General features: G+C 40.2%; 1 protein-coding gene across 1 annotated transcript in view; it reads right to left on the bottom strand.

The window, feature by feature from the left end:
• Positions 1-16,815, bottom strand: part of si:ch211-236l14.4 (SITS-binding protein) — an 80,643-nt gene that overhangs the window by 38,888 nt on the left and 24,940 nt on the right. The gene's annotated exons all lie outside the window — the stretch shown is intronic.

Here is a 16,815-nt window from a genome sequence, read left to right as displayed (position 1 = left end):
TATAATAGAAAGTACTTTATTGATCCCTGGGGGAAATTCAGCACCACAGTTCGCTCACAATAAACAATAAACACGTAGGTATTTTTTACATGTGAATAATATAAATACAGTTACATACTTTAAAGGCCTACTGAAACCCACTACTACCGACCCACAGTCTGATCGTTTATATATCAATGATGAAATCTTAACATTGCAACACATGCCAATACGGCCGGGTTAACTTATAAAGTGCAATTTTAAATTTCCCGCTAAACTTCCGGTTGAAAACGTCTATGTATGATGACGTATGCGCGTGACGTCACTAGTTAAACGGAAGTATTGGTACACCATTGAATCCAATACAAAAAAGCTCTGTTTTCATCTCAAAATTCCACAGTATTCTGGACATCTGTGTTGGTGAATCTTTTGCAATTTGTTTAATGAACAATGAAGACTGCAAAGAAGAAAGTTGTAGGTGGGATCGGTGTATTAGCTGCTGGCTGTAGCAACACAACCAGGAGGACTTTGACTTGGATAGCAGACGCGCTAGCCGACGCTAGCCGCCGACCGCACGGATGATCGGGTGAAGTCCTTCGTCCTTCCGTCGATTGCTGGAACGCAGGTGAGCACGGGTGTTGATGAGCAGATGAGGGCTGGCTGGCGTAGGTGGAGCGCGAATGTTTTCATCATAGCTCTGTGAGGTCCCGTTGCTAAGTTAGCTTCAATGGCGTCGTTAGCAACAGCATTTTTAAGCTTCGCCAAGCTGGAAATTATTAACCGTGTATTTACATGTCCATGGTTTAATAGTATTGTTGATCTTCTGTATATCCTTCCAGTCAGTGGTTTATTTATTTTGTTTCTATCTGCATTTGAGCCCGATGCTATCACGTTAGCTCAGTAGCTAAAGAGCTTCACCGATGTATTGTCGTGGAGATAAAAGTCACTGTGAATGTCCATTTCGCGTTCTCAACTCTCATTTTCAAGAGGATATAGTATCCGAGGTGGTTTAAAATACAAATCCGTGATCCACAATAGAAAAAGGAGAAAGTGTGGATTCCAATGAACCCTTGTACCTAAGTTACGGTCAGAGCGAAAAAAGATACGTCCTTCACTCTCACGTACCTCATCCACGAATCTTTCATCCTCGCTCAAATTAATGGGGTAATCGTCGCTTTCTCGGTCCGAATGTCTCTCGCTGCATTGTAAACAATAGGGAAATGTGAGCAGCCCTCCAGCCTGTGACATCACGCTACTTCCGGTAGGGGCAAGGCTTTTTTTAATCAGCGACCAAAAGTTGCAAACTTTATCGTCGTTGTTCTCTACTAAATCCTTTCAGCAAAAATATGGCAATATCACGAAATGATCATGTATGACACATAGAATGGATCTGCTATGCCTGTTTAAAAAAAAAAAAAAACATTTCGGTAGGCCTTTAAGATAAGGCTGCCTATTTTCTTCTCTGAAAACTCGATATGCGATTACGATTTAGATTTTTTGGTACAACAAAACTACAGAAGACAACTGCAGTGTGCATGGGGGTTACTGCCATCATCATGTTATTTGTAATGACATAGGGTAATATGAATGATAAATAAATGTTATTCATACATTTAAAGACCCATCTTTCTGTCTTCATTTGTATAAACATTGCAGCTTTTCCTCATTACATTATGCCTTTTGCTGTATTATTCCATTTAAAAAAATAAAAAAACATCTAAAAATAAAATGTAATTGTTGAATTGTGTAATTTAAAAAAAAATGTCAAAGAAACAAAATGACAATAACCGTTACACTATACCAACAACCTCCAAGGAACATATACACATGGACAAGCCGTAGTAATGCCATAAGGAACCGAATAGACTGTATTTACCTATTTCCCTACTCAGTGGCCTAGTGTTTAGAGCGTACGCCCTGAGACTGGTAGGTCGTGAGTTCAAACCCCGGCCGAGTCATATCAAAGACTATAAAAATGGGACCCATTACCTCCCTGCTTGGCACTCAGCATCAAGAGTTGGAATTGGGGGTTAAATCACCAAAAATGATTCCCGGGCGCGGCCACCGCTGCTGCTCACTGCTCCCCTCACCTCCCAGGGGGTGAACAAGGGGATGGGTCAAATGCAGATGACAAATTTCACCACACCTTGTGTGTGGGTGACAATCACTGGTACTTTAACTTTAACTACATTTTCCAAACAGCTTGGCCATCACTGACTTTACTGTTAGGTTACTCATCCTACTCTTTGACTGCCATTTTCACCAATCACCCCCACGGTCGTGTTGTGTGGTTAATTCTCTTCACAGCCATTTTCAACATGATAACTTATCTGTGATTGGCAAAATCTTGCCATTAATAGCCAAACTGGGATTTGAGTTCTTTAGCAGATTAAGGTGCCAGAGGGATTTCCGGAGGCCAGCAGACAGTCTGAGAACCTAAGAGCTTGGCTCATTATGCCGCCCTCTCTAGTTTTAATGGCTGCCCTGTTTTCAGGCAGGTTTATAATCCGATTCACAGTTTCACGGATCGCAAGTCGTGCAAAAAGTCTTTCACCTCAGTTGGGACACATCTCATATGTTTGCAATGGATAATGTCAAAGAGATACTTGTATCACTGGAGCTTCCTGCAAGGGGGTTGGATCAACCTCTTACTCCTTGTCACATCTACATTAATGATGATGAGGAAAATACAACGAGCAAAACGTGACTGTAAAAACTTCCTGGCTAAGCAGTGCCTGAGTGAAAAGTGGGTGAGTGGACAAAATGTTACAGTTTTATGGAGGGATGGAGGCGGAATGCAGGCGGTGGAAAAAGAGTCGACCAGTGTATACCAGGGTTCTACCGAGTGCACGCGAGGTGGAAAGTGTTTGCAAGCGTGGCTTCTTGAGTCATATTTAATTTTTATGGGCAACGACATTGTGGGCCCTCACGGAAACGGGACAATTCAATCAGCGGCGGCTGTTTAATTTCTTCCTTCTTTGACTACATAATTCCGATATGATGTTTGATACCTCGAGCTATGTTGAGCTCTTATCAAGTCATCAATCAAACTGAGCCGCACTCGGTTCAGAAGTGCAACAGGGTACAACGCAGACGCACACCCAGTGAACGGTATCCCTCGATGGCAGACAGGAGCAGAACTCTACTGGTTATTTAAAGAAAGAGAAGCAGGTTTGGAGTCTTGGGTTACCGCCAAGGTGGTGTGCCCCGAGAGCTAGAGGGGAAGCAAATGGGGGGCCCTATTTTTAGAACGATTCCTTAAACACTCCAAGCTTCCCCATGAATATTTTCCACCAGCTCTCAGAAGTAAAATCATATGCTTGACTGAGCGTTCAAGCCGGCAAGTAAAGCATTCTCTTTAATGGGACACTTATTTTAGTATCACAAAAAAAATGTTTCTTCCCCTTTGGGAAGCTTCTAAGAGGTCAACACAGATTGTACACAACGTGTAGACCATTGAAACAGCACTGCCGCTGGACTCCCTGCTACTTTGGAACACTGTGCTCTTTTACCTGTGACACTCCCAATCCATGCTGTATACAACACCACACCTGTGCCTACTTAGGCCCTGTCTACACTAAGTCGTTCAACCCCTTAAACCAGGGGTGTCCAAACTTTTTCCACTGAGGGCCGCACACGGAAAAATTAAAGCCTGCGGGGGCCATTTTGATAGTTTTCATTTTCAAATCATAACAAAATATATGGATTTTTTTTTTTTTTACTTTTAGGGCTCCCGGGGACCATAAAGGGTCTAAGTCATTAAAATGTTGAAAACAAGTCAAATTATTATTGTTTTTATTTATTTAACGCTTACAGTAAATCTCTACAGTATATCAACTTCAGGTTGATATCAAATTTAAAAAACCAAAAAGGTTTTATGCCTTTTCTGTCAAGACAACTTTGTTTTTTTATAATAAAAATGAAATATGCAGTATTTCCCCCACTGCCCAAAACCTTCAGAAAGCAATGTTTGATGTGAAGTAATTAGAGCCTTAAAAACATCAATAATGCAAGACACCATTGATATTAATTCATTGTTATTTTTGAGTAATCTTTGTGAAAAGATAAATAAATATATTTAGGATCCAAAAGGTGCCCCACTCATAAAGTGATACATTTGTATTAGGTTTTTTTTACTGTCAACATTTAAGTTACAAGAACAACTTCAGATATATCTGTCAATTTTACGTTTTAACTATTATTTTGTTTGTTTTATGCTCTTTTGTCAAAGAAAACAATGTTTTTGTATGGCAACCACACAATATATATGATATTTTCCACATAAAACATTTTTAAAGTGAAATATTTGAAATAATTGGAGCCTTGAATAGGTCAATAATTCATTATAACATTGTTTTTTTTTGTTTTGTTTTTTTAGCAATGGCAAAAAAAGAAAAATAAAGATAGACAAAAGAAAAAAAAACAGCCTGCATGGCAGCTTTGTGTCAACATTGCAACTTTTTCTAGTTAGATTTCACCTCATTCTACTTTTTTTCATGTTTATTTTTTATTTTTGCAATAGCATTTCCAGAATGTGTGGCGGGCCGGTAAACAATTAGCTGCGGGCCGCAAATGGCCCCCGGGCCGCACTTTGGACACCCCTGCCTTTAACAAATAATTATTTAGCCTAAGCCCCATTTCAGCCACACTAAACCATCGTTTAAGGTAACCCTCCTTGGATAATTTTTTACACGGATAAGTGCGCCGTGTATTTCTTGAATCTCCGGCTCTTAGCTTTGTATGGACTCATTGATCGTTTAAAAACTGAGTTCGAAGAGGAAGTGACGCCAGAAAGACCGCGCCCCACACAGGAAGTGACGTCAGAAAGAACGCGCCACAGTCCGCTTCATAACAACCTGTTTCCACTCGGAGGTAAACACTAGAAAGATGGAGGCGAGTCATCCAGACATGCCCGTGTTTCTCCTTTCATCTGTACAGACGCTTGTGGAAATCACACATGAATACCTTAAGAGAAAGCGATTGCAGCTATTTGGGATACAACACTTCTCAGACGGCAAGAGAACTTTCGAATGTCCAGGTCAGCTGTGATTCTATTTAGCGAAAAACTTTGTCCATTTGTTGACGGAGAAACAACGAGAATGCAGGCTCCAGTGGATGTGATTAAAAAGGTAGCGTGTGTTTTGTATTACCTGGCTGACGAGGGAAGACTACGGAAAACATTGAATGCTTTTGGACTGCCAGAGCAGACTCAACGACTAGGTCCAGAGTATATAAAGTCACCAAAAAACGAATGGACAATGAAGGTGAAGGCAAAAGAGTGAGGAGTGTCCTGACCAGATATCTAGATTGGTTGATGTAAAATGTTCTTTATCACATTGTTTACTTTCACGTGTCCAATAAAGATTTGATTAATTTATGATGGCTCAGGTGTGATTCACTACAATAGGGCCCCACAGCACACTGGATTCCAGTTAATTGAAATACCACAAAACTGGATATTGTTCAGATAAGTTACATTTAATTTAAGAACTTGCACACAAAGCAACACTGGAGGTGACTATGAGGTGCGCATTTTCCGCGCATGCGGACTAGGTTGTGTTGCGCGGCGGACGGGGGGGGGAGGGAACTGGTCTTAAACGACCATTGTGTGTGTGTGGACAAGGATAAGGTTAGGTGGGATACCCTGGTTACCCTGGATAACCTTAGTGTAGAAAGGGCCGTAGACTACTCCCGGACTAGGATTATAAAATGCAAATTGCAACATGGAAGCACATGTGCTCAGCAGGAATTCCCTTTTAATGGAAACTTTAATTGATGCCCAACATTAAAGGGGAACTGCACTTTAAAAAAAAATGTGCCTATCGTTTACAATCATTATGAAAGACATGACGACGGATGTTTTTTGTGCATTTTAAATATTAAATAAAGGTGATCAAAAGTTTGCTTACAATGTAGCCTATGGGAGTCGCACAATGGAGCCTATAAAGCTCTTAAAAAAACATGATAATTTTAAGCGTACGCGGCACATTAATTTAAAAAACGCATCACAACATTGGATTTTTTTTTCTTCATCACTGATTATTACTCACTGCAGACTTCACGAGAGCCAACAAACATAATACAACATCACTTACTGTATAAGGTCTGCTGTCATTAGGATTCTGACTGCTAGGGCCCTCATATAACCATTCAAAAAACAGGCCAACAATACTCCATTTACATTTTTGACTTGAATATCAACCAAGTATTAGGGATATTGTTATTATAAGCACTAACACAGACAAACTGAACGCATCATAATAATCGCCTCATTTCCCCCCAAAAACGGATTAACTCACTGGAATATAAAGACAATATAACATACATCCACAAATGTGGATGCATATGCAAAAGTGCAATATATTTATCTGTACAGTAAATCTATTTACATCTGCACCTTATTGCTCTTTTAACCTGCACTACAAAGAGATAATGCAACAAAATGTTGTTCTTATCTGTACTGTAAAGTTAAAATTTGAATGACAATAAAGGAAGTCTAAGTCTAAATATATTCATAATTACATGAAGAATGACTCATAACAAACACAAAGACATGGGGTGACGGGCACCAAGCGTCTTTTCGTGTCATCCTCTCCGTTTACGGGTCCTAAATGGCTGTCAAAGTGTACCAACTTGTTGCAATACCTACTCAGACTTCTTCTGTCCAGGTGAGATGCATGATTTATGATCTACACTATACTTACAGGGAGCAAGGAAGCAGCAGACCACTCGATGATGTAAACATACGGACACACGGAAGTAATCACGGTGCCGCTATACATAGTTTATCTGCGTTAGCGCTTATAATAACAATATTGTTGGCCATGGTTATTTATCAGATATAATGGGATTTATAGTGGAGCTCCCATTGGCTCCGCTGTAAGCTGAGTTTTATTTGACATTTAGAATGTATTAAAAAAATCTATTCGTCTCCATCCATCCATCCATTTTCTACCGCTTATTCCCTTCGGGGTCGCGGGGGGCGCTGGAGCCTATCTCAGCTACAATCGGGCGGAAGGCGGGGTACACCCTGGACAAGTCGCCACCTCATCGCAGGGCTAACACAGATAGACAGACAACATTCACACTCACATTCACACACTAGGGCCAATTTAGTGTTGCCAATCAACCTATCCCCAGGTGCATGTCTTTGGAGGTGGGAGGAAGCCGGAGTACCCGGAGGGAACCCACGCAGTCACGAGGAGAACATGCAAACTCCACACAGAAAGATCCCGAGGCCGGGATTGAACTCACGACTACTCAGGACCTTCGTATTGTGAGGCAGATGCACTAGCCTCCATGTCTTTCATAATAATTGTGAACGATAGGCAAAATTCCAAAAAAGGGCAGTTCCCCTTTAACCTTAACAAATTGACATACAGTATGTTAAATTGTGCTCAAGTCTTAGAAATTTCCAAACCCACTCTCTCACTCACAACCGTATACTCTACTCTGTTGTTATCATCAATCTGTTTTATTGTTCAAAGCCTTTGTCCTCTGAAGTGTGACCATGCAAAATCCCTGCAACCCTTCTTCAAGAAACTGTAAGCCCTCTTCTTCATGGACTGGATGTATTTCTTTTGTCTCGCTTGTTGTCCATGATGGAAATATTTCAGTTAGCTTGTGGAAAATGTTGCTAGTACAGTAGCCCTCTCATACAGGAGATGACAGCTTGCGTTTAACAAAGCCTTGGTTGGCACAATGAGTCATTCTTGAAGTGTTTCACATTTCTTCTCTGGACAGCTGCTCACTGACTGACCTTCTGAATGACAGGACGTGTGCTTGGTCAGTTGGTCTTTATGTTGTATTGTTCTTGTCTTTGAAATGCACATACAGCGTCTACACAAGCTTAATATCGAGCAGGGATGGGAAGTTTACCCAATTTCCGCAGACTTTAGGAGGAAAAGTCGAGGTGCATCGAATTTTACCTCGGCGTATTGATTAAAATCGATTTTGATGTGTTTTAACAAAAATTAACAATGTTTTTTTTTATAACTTCCTTTGAGCCAAGACCAGAATTGTAAGTAGGCCCGCATATGCAACAAGAAGAACAACAAGGCAAGCATGGCTGAAATGGGCAAAGTTTGAATTTGGACGATTCCGATTCCTTGTTTAAATCCAGTTCGTAACGATTCTCGAATGCGATGCTTTTAAGAGACGGAACCAAAAATTTACTACAAATTATTTTCAAGCAGTATATACATATCAATCCTTTGAACATATATATATACATGATATGATGTTGCGTACCATAAATACAATAAAGTTTCACTTTATGTTTCAAAATCTCATAAAAAAACATTTACACAAATCTTGCTGTTAATGTGAATGTCCGATTGGGGTTTTATGCTAACGATTTTGAGTTCATGAGTAAGATCAGGAATGTAAATGTTGTTATTTATTCATGGTGAGTGCTATTGACAGTTTCACAATATCAACCATACTTGCCAACCCTCCCGATTTTCCCGGGAGACTCACGAATTTCAGTGCCCCTCCCGAAAATCTCCCGGGGCAACCTTTCTCCCGAATTTCTCCCGATTTCCACCTGGACAACAATATTGGGGGCGTGCCTTAAAGGCACTGCCTTTAGCGTCCTCTCTCACCTGAAAAGGAGACTATTATATATGTCTCCGTTATCCATAGGTTTATCTATAACCCATAAAGTAGGCAGGCACGGAGCTATTTCTCAGCGTGTGTTTATTCCAGCCGGCATGTTAATACACTAACACACAACATCCGGATTCCCATCATGCATTGCTTCAAAACTACGGCAAGTAGTAATGTCCAAAAACATAACAGAGACGAAGCAGAAGAATGAAGAAGAGACATGGCGACGACGAGTAAGAAGAAGAATTACGCTTGCAAGTTCCAAAATGATTGGAAAAAATAATTTCAGTTCATCCAGGATAGGTCGAAGGGGAAGGGGTATGCTGCCTGCACATTTTGTAGATCAGACTTCTCCATTGAACACGGTGGACGAACGGATATACTCATTCATGAACGGATTATATACTACCGCTCAAAAGTTTGGGGTCACCCAAACAATTTTATGTTTTCCATGAAAAGTCACACTTATTAACCACCATACGTTGTGAAATGAATAGAAAATAGAGTCAAGACATTGACAAGGTTAGAAATAATGATTTGTATTTGAAATAAGATTTTTTTTACATCAAACTTTGCTTTCGTCAAAGAATTCTCCATTTGCAGCAATTGCAGCATTGCAGACCTTTGGCATTCTAGCTGTTAATTTGTTGAGGTAATCTGGAGAAATTGCACCCCACGCTTCTAGAAGCAGCTCCCACAAGTTGGATTGGTTGGATGGGCACTTCTTGCGTACCATACGGCCAAGCTGCTCCCACAACAGCTCAATGGGGTTCAGATCTGGTGACTGTGCTGGCCACTCCATTACCCATAGAATACCAGCTGCCTGCTTCTTCTCTAAATAGTTCTTGCACAATTTGGAGGTGTGTTTTGGGTCATTGTCCTGTTGTAGGATGAAATTGGCTCCAATCAAGCGCTGTCCACTGGGTATGGCATGGCGTTGCAAAATGGAGTGATAGCTTTCCTTATTCAGAATCCCTTTTACCCTGTACAAATCTCTATATTAGAAATACTTGAAAATATATACACCCCCCGCAAGAACCCCCCACCTCAACAACCCCCCCCCCCCCCCATCTCCCGAATTCGGAGGTCTCAAGGTTGGCAAGTATGATATCAACACAATTATTTTAAGTAGCTTATTCTCTTTTATTACATAATTGCGTCAGGGGTTACAGTTACATTTTTGAGCAAAACAAAGTCAATAGTACACAATAACTAAACAAAAGAAAAATCTACTATCTACAACTCATTTAAATATTTTGTTTTTTGTCTTCAACAAAAGCCAAAAAGATTGATGGAATTAATTATGTATCTATCATTATCCTGGGTATCAATTGGGTATCAATTTATGGATTGATCAGTCTTCTAGTTACATGTATGTCTGATAGTGGACAAACAGCAACCGAGTAGTCCAACAATTGATGTATTATCCTCTCTCTAGATTCTTAATAATCTACTTGTCAATTTCTTGTTAATAACCTACTGTAACGTGCTTCCATTTACATTGAAAGTTTACCAAGCACTTATTTCTTGTGCTGTTTCAAGCTATTTTAATGGCTAGCCTCCTGCTTGTTCTTACTCTGTGAGAAACATCCAATCCAATCCAATCCACTTTATTTATATAGCACATTTACACAACAAAAATGTTTCCAAAGTGCTGCACAGCCATGTTAAAAACAATATTAAAAACAATATTAAAAACAATATTATGCTACACCAATGACTGAATAAAAACAAAGAATAAATGAATAGAAAACCAATACAGAGACAATATAAAAAATAAATATGATTAAAAACGATTTTTAAAGGGTAAAACCAATTAAAACAGTAAAATAGACATCAAAATGTATAAAAAAAAACACACAGGACAACAGAGGACAGAAGACCACACAACTCACGTAGTGTTAAAAGCCAAAGAATAAAAGTGGGTCTTAAGACGAGACTTAAAACACTCCACTGTGGAAGCAGTTTGAACATGGAGGGGCAGAGTGTTCCAGAGTTTAGGGCAGACCCCAGAGAAGGCCCTGTCTCCCCTGGTTTTAAGTCTCGTCCTGGGCACCACGAGCTGGAGCTGGCTCTCGGACCTCAGAGCGCGTGCAGGAGTGTAAATTTGGATGAGGTCCGAGATATACTGAGGTGCCAGTCCATGTAAAGCTTTGAAAACAAACAGCAAGGATTTAAAATCAATTCTAAAATGAACAGGGAGCCAGTGCAAACTCCGAAGAATTGGGGTTATATGCTCACGTTTCCTGGCCCCTGTTAAAAGTCGTGCTGCCGCGTTCTGGACTAACTGCAACCGGGAGAGAGCTTTTTGGCTAATGCCAGCATAAAGTGCATTGCAGTAGTCCAGGCGACTTGAAATAAAAGCATGCACGACTTGTTCAAAAAGGTTAAAAGATAAAAATGGTTTTACCTTTGCTAAAAGACGAAGATGATAAAAACACGATTTTAAAACGCCATGGACTTGTTTGTCAAATTTAAAATCGCTGTCTATAGTGACGCCAAGGCTGGTGACTTTGGGACGCACATAATTTTGCAATGGTCCCAAGTCAGATCATTCAGGTCAAACATGTTCAGCCTCGTCCTCCAGTGATAATACAACTTGTAAGAAATTTACTTTATTTACTGCATCCGAGGATTATTGACACTGCGTATGGAGATAGACAGTTAGCTGCTTAGCCGCCACAGTTAATGCACTTGTTCTATTGTTGCCAGGTGGCAGAGTCATTTAGAACTTGCATGAGGAGAGACCACATTAAATTCCAAATCTTAAGTAAGTGTACCAATGGACTCCCCAGCGACTTTGCAGATTATCTTATTTTGAGTAGTTTATTTCTACTGTGTTTATAACTTAAGTGTTTAGAATCACTGGATTATTTACAATATTTGTATCAAGAAAAGTGGTGATTATCATTCTGTGACGTGTCTCTGTTGAACATATTCGGAATACGAGTGCATGGCTAAGGGCCCGCCTGTTCGAATCGCGCCAAAGGAGGGCAAGTGTACAGAAAGTACAAAGACAACTTCGAGTTGGCGCAAAGTTTGTGACAGCTGTGTGTCATGATCTCTGATGACAGGTTGGGTTTATTTTTATTCTTCTTCTGTGTTATATATTGATTTCTACTATAGGGCAGTGGTCCCCAACCTTTTTGTAGCTGCGGACCGTTTAACGCTTGAAAATTATTATTATTATTATTATTATTATTATTTTTTTTCATAAAGAAATACAATCATGTGTGCTTACGGACTGTATCCCTGCAGACTGTATTGATCTATATTGATATATCATCTATATATTGTGTTTTTTTATGTTGATTTAATAAAAGAAAAAATATATATATATATATATTTTTTTTATTTTTTTTATTTATTTATTTTTACTTTTCTTGTGCGGCCCGGTACCAATCGGTCCGTGGACCGGTACCGGGCCGTGGCCCGGTGGTTTGGGACCACTGCTATAGGGCTCTTTTATTATTTTTCCCACTTTCTGCTCTAAGCGCTGATCTCCACACCTACTCTTCATTGGTGATCAGGAGACTCGTCTGCCTCAGATCATTAATCAGGAGATCCGTACGGGTGCGGAAACAAAAAATCGCTTCCATTCAGGGTTCCGATTTTTATCTATTGTGATTCTGAATCAATTCTCAAGAATAAATTTAGAACAACAACAAAAATAATTAAAAATACGTTTTTTAGGCAATCTCTTTGCTTACTTGTTGTGCGTATATGCCATACCTCAGCAGCCAAGAGGATATTTTGAAACATTTAACCTGTTTTGAAAAGGTTTTATCATAATAGGTGTACCAATTAGTATATTGCGAGAATCGGTTTGTCTCAAGATTCGTGTTAACTTTAGAATAGTTTCTGAATAAAACTGTCACCTCAATAAATGGAATCGAATCGTGAGTTGTTGTTTCCCAAACCTAATCATCAATGAGGTCCAAGGTTAATGTGGTGCTACCTTTGACTCATGCGTTGTCTGTTACCTTGACCGCGTTGATGCTATGCAAGTTTTTATCTAACAAAAGATCCTTCCGCCTGCCCGTCACCTGCCATCCCTGCATCTTGGGGTCAGGCCACCATGCACAACACGCTGCCTACACATACTGTGTGATGTAGTTTTGTACATAAACAAGATTACTCTATTCTGTTGATAAACATGTTTTTCCTGCTATTGGTAAAACAACATAATTGTCACGTCGGGGTTGCATAGTTTATGCGCTGGTCGTTTCCCCGAGATGCAGATGCGGATAAGAAAAAATATTTATTCTAATAAGCCAAAATACAAACCCCGTTTCCATGTGAGTTGGGAAATTGTGTTAGATGTAAATATAAACGGAATACAATGATTTGCAAATCCTTTTCAACCCATATTCAGTTGAATATGCTACAAAGACAACATATTTGATGTTCAAACTGATACAAAATTATTTTTTTGCAAATAATCATTAACTTTAGAATTTGATACCAGCAACATGTGACAAAGAAGTTGGGAAAGGTGGCAATAAATACTGATAAAGTTGAGGAATGCTCATCAAACACCTATTTGGAACATCCCACAGGTGAACAGGCAAATTGGGAACAGGTGGGTGCCATGATTGGGTATAAAAGTAGATTCCATGAAATGCTCAGTCATTCACAAACAAGGATGGGGCGAGGGTCACCACTTTGTCAACAAATGCGTGAGCAAATTGTTGAACAGTTTAAGAAAAACCTTTCTCAACCAGCTATTGCAAGGAATTTAGGGATTTCACCATCTACGGTCCGTAATATCATCAAAGGGTTCAGAGAATCTGGAGAAATCACTGCACGTAAGCAGCTAAGCCCGTGACCTTCGATCCCTCAGGCTGTACTGCATCAACAAGCGACATCAGTGTGTAAAGGATATCACCACATGGGCTCAGGAACACTTCAGAAACCCACTGTCCGTAACTACAGTTGGTCGCTACATCTGTAAGTGCAAGTTAAAACCCTCCTATGCAAGGCGAAAACCGTTTATCAACAGCACCCAGAAACGCCGTCGGCTTGCTAAGATGGACTGATACAAAGTGGAAAAGTGTTCTGAGGTCTGACGAGTCCACATTTCAAATTGTTTTTGGAAACTGTGGACGTCGTGTCCTCCGGAACAAAGAGGAGAAGAACCATCCGGATTGTTATAGGCGCAAAGTGTAAAAGCCAGCATCTGTGATGGTATGGGGGTGTATTAGTGCCCAAGACATGGGTAACTTACACATCTGTGAAGGCGCCATTAATGCTGAAAGGTACATACAGGTTTTGGAGCAACATATGTTGCCATCCAAGCAACGTTACCATGGACGCCCCAGCTTATTTCAGCAAGACAATGCCAAGCCACGTGTTACATCAACGTGGCTTCATAGTAAAAGAGTGCGGGTACTAGACTGGCCTGCCTGTAGTCCAGACCTGTCTCCCATTGAAAATGTGTGGCGCATTATGAAGCCTAAAATACCACAACGGAGACCCCCGGACTGTTGAACAACTTAAGCTGTACATCAAGCAAGAATGAAAAAAAAAAATCCACCTGAGAAGCTTAAAAAATGTGTCTCCTCAGTTCCCAAACATTTACTGAGTGTAAAGGAAAGGCCATGTAACACAGTGGTGAACATGCCCTTTCCCAACTACTTTGGCACGTGTTGCAGCCATGAAATTCTAAGTTAATTATTATTTGCAAAAAAAAAAAAAAAGTTTATGAGTTTCAACATCAAATATCTTGTCTTTGTAGTGCATTCAATTGAATATGGGTTGAAAAGTATTTGCAAATCATTGTATTCCGTTTATATTTACGTCTAACACAATTTCCCAACCCATATAGAAACGGGGTTTGTACAAACATACAAAAAAGGAGCCAAAAAAGAGCAGGAAGCAACTTGTTGCGTGAAGCAAACAAAACTGCCAGGAAGAGTGTGGGGAGAGGCAGGAATAAATAGCTCTCCGATTAGTGATCGGGAGCAGGTGAGCGTACCGACAACTAATCAGAGGCAGGTGACAATAATCAGCACTCATGGCAACAAATAAACAAACCAGGGTGCTGAAACTGAACTAAATCAACAACTAAGGAAATACTAAACTTAAACAAAACATGATCCGGGCAACGGATCATGAAAATAATGTGACATACAGAGTTATTATTTGACAATCAAATAATCCGTCTGGCTTTTCTCATGTATTAAATACACAGGTGGATGAAAACACAACTAAAGTAGGGTGAAAGCAAAATGTTCTGCCGTAATTCACCATGAAGGACCACTGTACAAAAATCACTGTTAAGAATAAGTGCATACAGTCTGTTCCTATTGAGAGACCACAAGAATAAACCAACCAGAGCAAAAGTGTTTTTCATTTTGACCCCACATGAAGACTTTGAGGGATAAAAGGTTGTGATGACATAAAAGTCAAAGTGAAGACACAGTGACAATGTATGCACAGATAAAGTATGCGTTGTGAGGGAGGTCTTTTAGCACAAAGACACTGTTGAGATCTTGTCAGAGAACATTTCTCTGACCTATACTTTGTATGCTATGAATGCAGATACGTGGAAGAAACTATATTTCTTGTCTCTCCATACATACTACAGTACAACGAGTTATAAGGAAAAGCAACAATACTCCTGTCACATGCTCACGTCTTCATTTGTTCATTAATTCATACTATCTGATAATCTAGTCTGAGGGAATGGTGCAGGCAGGGTGACCCCCCCCCAATCAACAACATTCCTTGGACCACATGCAAGCAACACCCGACGTGCACACTTGGGGCCACACCAGCATCACACCTGTCCCAACCTGAGATGATAACAACTTATATGGCTTAATAAAAGAATCAAATTACAGTAGTCATTGTCATAATATTACATTTATTATAAGTGATTTGGCCCACGAACAATGGAACAAATTCAGATCTTGGTTTTTATTAGCTGTGTGGTACTGGGTGTCGGTCCTGACTTTGTACACCTTTTATGCACAGGTAGTGGTTCTACAACCACTGAATGACCTGACACTTTGCACACACTAGGTTAGCCTCACCTTAGCATTACCCTACCTGCTCATCATGTTTGTCATTGTTTTGTCATTTTTGTTTCATCTGACATCACATGGACAACGATAAGACCTTCTGGAGGAAAGTTCTGTTGTCAGATGAAACAAAAATTGAGCTGTTTGGCCACAATACCCAGCAATATGTGTGGAGGAGAAAAGGTGAGGCCTTTAATCCCAGGAACACCATCCATACCGTCAAGCATGGTGGTGGTAGTATTATGCTCTGGGCCTGTTTTGCTGCCAATGGAACTGATGATTTACAGAGAGTAAATGGGACAATGAAAAAGGGGGATTACCTCCAAATTCTTCAGGACAACCTAATATCATCAGCCCGGAGGTTGGGTCTTTGGCGCAGTTGGGTGTTCCAACAGGACAATGACCCCAAACACACGTCAAAAATGGTAGAGGAATGGCTAAATCAGGCTAGAATTAAGGTTTTAGAATGGCTTTCCCAAAGTCCTAACATAAACGTGTGGACAGTGCTGAAGAAACTAGTCCATGTCAGAAAACCAACAAATTTAGCTGAACTGCACCAATTTTGTCAAGAGGAGTGGTCAAAAATTCAACCAGAAGCTTCCCAGAAGCTTGTAGATGGCTACCAAAAGTGCCTTATTGAACATTTTGATTGTTCTACTTTTTCTACCTCTTTCTGATACATTCTTAACTACAGCCCTTCTATAACTCTTTTCTTGTAAAAAACACAGTCTTTGTTTAAAGGCCTACTGAAAGCCACTACTACCGACCACGCAGTCTGATAGTTTATACATCAATGATGAAATCTTAACATTGCAACACATACCAATACGGCCGGGTTAACTTATAAAGTGTCATTTTAAATTTCCCGCTAAACTTCCGGTTGAAAACGTCTATATATGATGACGTATGCGCGTGACGTCAATCGTTGAAACGGAAGTATTCGGACACAATGTATCCAATACAAAAAGCTTGGTTTTCATCGCAAAATTCCACAGTATTCTGGACATCTGTGTTGGTGAATCTTTTGCAATTTGTTTAATGAACAATGAAGACTGCAAAGAAGAAAGCTGTAGGTGGGTTAGGTGTATTAGCGGCTGGCTGCAGCAACACAACCAGGAGGACTTTGACTTGGATAGCAGACGCGCTATCCGACGCTAGCCGCCGACCGCATCGATGATCGGGTGAAGTCCTTCGTCGCCCCGTC

The sequence above is a fragment of the Entelurus aequoreus genome, linkage group LG24, assembly GCF_033978785.1.
Source record: "Entelurus aequoreus isolate RoL-2023_Sb linkage group LG24, RoL_Eaeq_v1.1, whole genome shotgun sequence".
Taxonomy (NCBI): domain Eukaryota; kingdom Metazoa; phylum Chordata; class Actinopteri; order Syngnathiformes; family Syngnathidae; genus Entelurus; species Entelurus aequoreus.
This window is presented reverse-complemented; position numbering and strand designations above follow the sequence as displayed.